At 42.4% G+C, this 6,938-nt stretch overlaps 1 pseudogene; it reads right to left on the bottom strand.

The window, feature by feature from the left end:
• Nucleotides 1–4,188: 4,188 nt before the first annotated feature.
• LOC147427594 (uncharacterized) lies at nt 4,189–5,684 on the bottom strand (annotated as a pseudogene).
• Nucleotides 5,685–6,938: the final 1,254 nt, after the last annotated feature.

Genomic DNA, 6,938 nt, shown 5'->3' with positions numbered 1-6,938 from the left:
GTCAAAAGAATGATTGAAAACACTTTTTGTTCAGTCATGAAATCTCTAAATACACATGATCACAAAACTAATTTGAAACCCCAACCCCCCCTACCACGAAATCTTGCTATGTCACCTAACTTTAGCTCTTCCATAATCACACCCAACCACAAAATTGAGGAAAGAAAACCCAAATTCACACCCTTACAAGCTCAAAAACAAGAAGAAAGGGAGGCAGGACTACATTGTTGTCTCCTAGAGGAACCATGAAGTGAATCTGTAGAAAGGGGACATTTGTAAGCACCCTTGGTTCCATATACAAAAACCTCATAATGTGAGGCAAAATTTGGGCCTTTCACACCTTTCATTCTTTTTCATACCATTTTTTCGCAAAAAATGCCATTTTTGGTTAGAAAAATGCCGAACAGAGTCATATAAATAACGAATTTTATGGAATCACTCCTTTCATGGTCCAAAGCATGGCTATGCATCAGATTTCATGGTCCAAAGCATGGCTATGCATCAAATTTCAACTTTTGATCAATTTTCAATACATTTGTGATGGCCCACACACACCATGCAAGGCTCAATTAGGGCGGATAATAATTAGTCACATTCATAATCAATATGAGGTGAATGTCTCTTGGTACGGGATATTGACTCTAATAAATATGAAAAAGTGATAGATATAAACAGAATGAGAATTTGTACAATAGTTCTTCATTTATCGGGACAGAGCAGTACATGCAAATGATGGAAGTGGAAGATACTAGTGCATCCACCTAGATGGGTGTGCATGAGGAGACAAGTGGTTGCTCGAAGTGGCATGCAATTGAGGTTCTAGGTGTAGGCAAGTTTCCCACTAGAGTGTGTGAGAGTAGCACCCTAAGGGGTTGTTCACATAGGCATAGGATGGAAGTACCTAGCAATCACCCCCTTAAACTTGATTTCATCCTAGGATTTCCTAAGATACATCATTCCTGGATCTCCATGGAATCAACAGTGCATAATCCATACAAGGATTCCTTAGGTAGATGCATCGGTATGCATTTGGATGATAAACATGGTTCTCAAACTAGATACATCATGTTTTGCTCACATTTGGATACATCATGCAAGTATAGAGGGTAATGTAGTATGTAGGGATTCATCGTACATCCTTAGTGTAGTATGATTCTCGTTCATCATGTCGTAGTCGTCATGTTGGTGATGTTCGTCACAGTTAATTGTTGATAGTCCACCCTTTTTTTTTTAAATTTGATATCGTTGCCTCCTTTGAGTGCGTGTCTTTGTAATTTGAGGTTGATTTGTTAAGGCACAGTCATTACTTTCCATGAAAGACCTTTACGGGTGGTCGTCAAGTCGACTCGATGAAATTTTATTGAAAAACAAAAGGTGGCAAATGCCACTTAGTCTGGTGGGAATGGCAGCCTAATTAAAAGAACCTAACAACAAAGCTGAATTTTCCTAGCAAAAGACTCCATGTGTGATGATGACGCGAGCTATAATGGCCACAAGTTGTGAAATGGGCAATGGCAAGATCGATGCATAGTAAGTGTATGCAAGGCTGTCAATGTGGCATGAACTGGTCACCTACAGATGACAAAACCTTTACCAGCAGTAAGTAGACAACATTGGCAATAGAAGTTAATGACGTTATGCAACTTGTCAAGGCAGTGGATAGCGAAGCCAATTGGGGGTTAGTGAGTATGTGGATGGACAAGGAAAGAAATACTTAGGTGGGCAATGATTAATACTTGAGTGCAAAAAATTGTGTCGCTATGTTGATTATCAACAATAGGAGATGCCGATTGTTGGTGTAAATCCGGCAAAACCAAGTGGCCGATAATGCTTACAGCAACGAAACTCAGTGTGCTGCAAATGTTTTACTCGTAAGGCTCCACCAGTGCTTCAGATGTAAGAACCACACATAAGGCTGTATCTCAAGACTGGCGCTCAATTTGGATTCATAACCAATTCAGGTCCGTGATTCCAAGTGTGGCCTCGCTAGACACATCGAGGAGCTCATAGCTCTAATACCACTTGTAAGGCTCAAATCAAGGTGGATAATGATTTGTCACATTCATAATTAGGACGTTGAATTAACGTGTTAATTTAAAATTGACGCACGCGATCAAAGTACAAAATTACACCAAAAAAGAAAGATTGATAAGATGCATATATTTGTACAATGAGTTGTGTGCTTATATAGCACTATGAGAGTGTAGCCTAAAGCCACATGTTGAGCCACATGCCCTAATACATGGCATAGGAGGTGGCACTGTTAGGTGAGAGGTAGTGGCATGTAGGTGGCACATAGGTAGTCATGCAAAATGTAGGGTTGCTTCCCACTTCGTGGATTTCTCAAAGAGAAAAAGAAAAATAGTGTGGCTTATAAATGTGATAATGTACTCAAATGGAAAACCTTCAACTCTTCAATTTGGAAAGCTCTGAAACCTGAGGACCTCTTGACACTTGGCTCATACTCTCATGCTTGCCACGCCACTTATCACAAGCTGAATGAAACACCTAGACTATGAAAATAAAAAAATTTACAATGAATAATAATGCTAATATTATTTATAGTGAGCCTCACAATCACTCTGATATCACTTGCAAGGCTGGATTAGGGTAGATAATAACTTGATAATAATTAGTAGCATTCATAATCAATAGGAGGTGATTGTCTCTTGGTACGTGAAATTGACTCTGATAAATATGCAAAATTGATATATTAAAACAAGATGAGATTGTAAAATGCTTCTCCATTTATAGATGAAGTGGTACATGCAAATGATGGAAGTGGCAGATGCTAGTGCACCCATCTAGATGGGTGTGCATGAGAAGAAAAGTGGCTGCTCCAAGTGGCATGCAATTGAGGTGCTAGGTGTAGGCATGTCTCCCACTAGAGTGTGTGAGAGTAGCACCATAAGGGGTTCTTCACATAGGCATAGGATAGAAGTACGTATAAAGCCTAACACACCAACTATGGCATATAGACAGTGACTGCTTGCATTTGATTTTTCACGTGCACTGGGTAAACCCATAGCATTCCCTTAGCTTATAAACATCCTAAAGGCATCAAAGACACATTCTAAAATCAAGAAACATGATGGCACTGCATTTTAGGGCTGGAACTCCCCAATAAGATATTTTCACGTGACTAAAACCACCAACAAGCACCGTTGTAGGTATATTGTACATTGTGGCATCCTCTCATCTAAAACCATGCACATTAAGTCATACTCATCTTTCTATGGTAATTCCATGGCATGGTACAACAATGTGTGTATGTACATAGACCCACACATATGCATGTATCTGCATAGCATACGTGTGTGTGTGTGTGTGTGTGTGTGTGTGTGTGTGTGTGTGTGTGTGTGTGTGTGTGTGTGTGTGTGTGTGTGTGTGTGTGTGTGTGTGTGTGTGTGTGTGTTGAAGATATATATATCATGGTAATTTGATTGGTGTATATTGGTGTATATGTGTACACCTTGACTCCTATTGAGTCATAGATGTCAAATTGATTAGTTATGTTTGTATGCTAGTTAAACCAAATATTTGTTTTTCAATCTTTGTGCGAAAGTCATTTTTGTGCTGCCACCATGTGAATGTAAGTATTAGTTTAGGGTCCAGTTACAAAACAACAACTAAAGGATTCCTAAGTTTCACCTTGCTTAGGACTCTCTCTATGTTTGTTGTTAGTGTGATAGGCCATGGTAATTCCATGCCATGGTACAACAACGTGTGTATGTACATAGACCCACACATATGCATGTATGTGCATAGAATACGTGTGTGTGTGTGTGTGTGTGTGTGTGTGTGTGTGTGTGTGTGTGTGTGTGGGGTGAAGATATATATATCATATATGTTAATTTGATTGGTGTATATGTGTACACCTTGACTCCTATTGAGTCATAGATGTCAAATTGATTAGTTATGTTTCAATGCTACTTAAACCAAATATTTGTTTTCCAATCTTTGTGCAAAAGCCTCTCTCTCTCTATGTTTGTTGTTAGTGTGATAGGCCTAGTGATTTTCTCATTTGTTTGTTTACAAGGAGTGAGTCAAAAATTGATCCTTGTATAAGATACTCCAAGAGTTTATCATAAGCCATCGTAGTTTTCATTTCATGTGCAGGATGCATTACGAAGGCAAGCCACAATACTAGCATCTACTATCCAACTCGATTGGAATGAATATGGTGAAAAGAATCAACTTGATCTTGTATTGGTCATCTCACATGCATGACATTGATTATGCACCAAAGTGTGGTAGCAACCAAGCAATATTGGGCTTTGTAGGTGTGTGGAATGAGCTCCAGTGTTCAATTGTTGACCAAATGGTAAGTGTGATGGTAAGGGAGATCATGAGCATCTGCGAGAGAGAAATAATGGCCACAGGAGTTCTTAATAGGTCGACAAGTCGTCCCCTTTGAGGACCATATGTGACATTTGCCAGGGCTTCTAGGTCATGGCCGAGGTCATAATTTGGGGCCACAAGAGGGAGTAGGGTGAGTACATAGTATCTGAAGGTGCAAAGGAGAAAGAGGAGCAGGGTAGATAGTGAACAAAGGCCACACGATTGCCAATAATAACGGAAGGTGAAGTAAAGAGTGAGCATGGGGAGGAGAAGATAGCCACAGCATAAAGGTGCAAAGAAAATGAAGAGCTGAGAGATGATGCCACGATGTACCTGTTCGCGGTCAACGGGTGACCGAGGAAGGTCGCGGAACATTGTGAACTGGGAAGGCTGAAGGCGAAGCAGAAGAGGGCGCTCGTGAGTGAGGCGTGCAGCAGCAGGCTCCAGCAGAACCTGAATGAGCATGGGCACAGAAAACATACTCACCATTGCCTCCAGCGGGCTGACTTCCTCCTGCCTGAAGCACCATCCCCAATACTCTCAAGGGGCTCAGTCGAGCTCTCTCATCCATCGTAGAAAGCTCCGGCACCTGCTGCAGTGCCTGGAAACCGCACATCAGCAGCGCCTCTCTTTCTTGCAAGGGAGGAGAAGATGGGAGCAGGGAGGAGAAGGCACTGCCTGGGCTGATTACCATAGTCGGGAGGGGCGTATTGTAGAGGAGTATTGGCTTGGCCAAAGTGAGCTGCAGAAGCGTTGATGGCCGGAGTGAGCTCAAGGGGGTGCAGAGCGTTGATCAGGGAGTCTGAGTTGCCGTCGACGAGGTAGCGGCGCAGATTCGGGCCGGGGTCTTGGGAGGTGGGAACCTCGATAAACAAGTACGAGCTGAGAATGAGGTGGTTCATGGCGATGTCTAGGTGAGGGAAGAGGGGCTGGCCCTTGCTGAGATAGCTGCCTCGGACCAACAGAAGCATCATCGCCTGGAAGAGCATATACTGAATGGTCTCAGCGGGCGTAAACAATGCGTCAAGGGCGTTCCACATCAAGCGATCTAAGAAGGTCGACTTGCGGCCGAGCCTGGCGTGGCGGATACCGCTGGCCCAGCTGGTGGAGACCAGAAGTGCGTAAGTGATGGCTGCGGCTGTAAGCGTCCAAGGCAAGGACATGCTGCTGGGATCAGCTGCAGTATTCAGCAGAGCGTGAGATGCAGCAGCCTCCGCCTCCATTGATCAGGGGAGGTGAGTATAATGTTAGGGCAGCGTTGCGACCTCGAGAATCATGAGAAGAAGAAGAAGAGAGTTTTAACGTCGTAGGAAACTATCCAAGGGACCTTAAAGATCTAGCCGGCGAGAGGGGGAGAGAGAGAGAGAGAGAGAGAGAGAGTGAGCACGTCTCGTCGTTCCGTTTTGACTTTTCCGCCTGTTCGTCTCACGTCTTGAGACTTGAATTTCTTTTTCCTGCCAAACTCACAATAGTTGTATTGAAAGTCAAGAAATGTACAAAGAAATTTCAAGCTCACGCCCATTGCCAAGCCTCAAGCGAGCGCTCTATACACCAAGGAATTACACAGCTATAGACATAACCCCTGAAACCATACACACCGTTAGCGATCATGACAACGAGTGTTGCTTGATTCCACTCGTTTGTATTCTTCCCTTTTCCAATGGCACTCATCACTTCCCTACTGTCTTGGATAATCCTTGTGAAGCTAGTTGTTATTGAGTGGTCATTTTCAAATACTTGACAATTCCTGGTCTTCCAAATCTGTTGAAGCTCATATCATTGAGATTTGAGAGAGAGAGAGAGAGAGAGAGGGAGAGAGTTATCTTTTAAAAATGGAAGGACTCTAAAGACAACCTTGTGATAGCTTAACCAAAAAAGAAAGAATATCATTAAAAGACTCACGGCTCCCTACATAATTACATGTAGTATAATTCTATTCTTCTCATTGTCCTATATTATCCTTATCTAAATCTAAATATATATTATCTACGTCTTCTATCTAGTTATTTGTTCACATTCTTTTATCTTTGTTGCTATTTACTACAAGAGGCTATTCATATTAACGACGTTCACACAGCGACGTTCAAAAAAAAATTCTCGGTGTCGTTATGAGCGTCGTAAATTTACAAGTAAATTTGCGACGCTCATAACGACGCCGACTGAGCTAAAAAAATAACAGAGCGTCCAAAAACTCAGATCTCATATCTAAATTTTTCGACGCCCTCAAGCAAGGAGCAGGTAACGCTCTCCCTCTCTCTCTCTCTCTCTCTTTCTTCTCCACACACACACACACACACACACACACGAGGAGAGGAAAGAGAACCACGTATGCTCCTTCCCTCTCCTCACTCTCATGTTCCCTTCCCCTCTTTCTCTCTCCCTCTCTCTGTCTCTCTCTCACACACACACACACACACATAGTGTTTTTGAGAGAGAGAGAGAGAGAGAGAGAGAGAGTACAAACTTAAACAAAAACGCGCACACACATACATAAACAAAGAATGCACACACACATTGAGGGAGGAAAAGAGAGAGAGAGAGCATGCATAAACAAAAAACGCACACATTGAGAGAGGAAAAGAGAGAGAGAGCATGCA

Source organism: Adiantum capillus-veneris, chromosome 23 (assembly GCF_014529385.1).
Source record: "Adiantum capillus-veneris isolate H3 chromosome 23, ASM1452938v2, whole genome shotgun sequence".
Lineage (NCBI taxonomy): Eukaryota > Viridiplantae > Streptophyta > Polypodiopsida > Polypodiales > Pteridaceae > Adiantum > Adiantum capillus-veneris.
The sequence above is the reverse complement of the archived record's forward strand: the minus strand, read 5'-3'. Positions and strand labels throughout refer to the sequence as shown.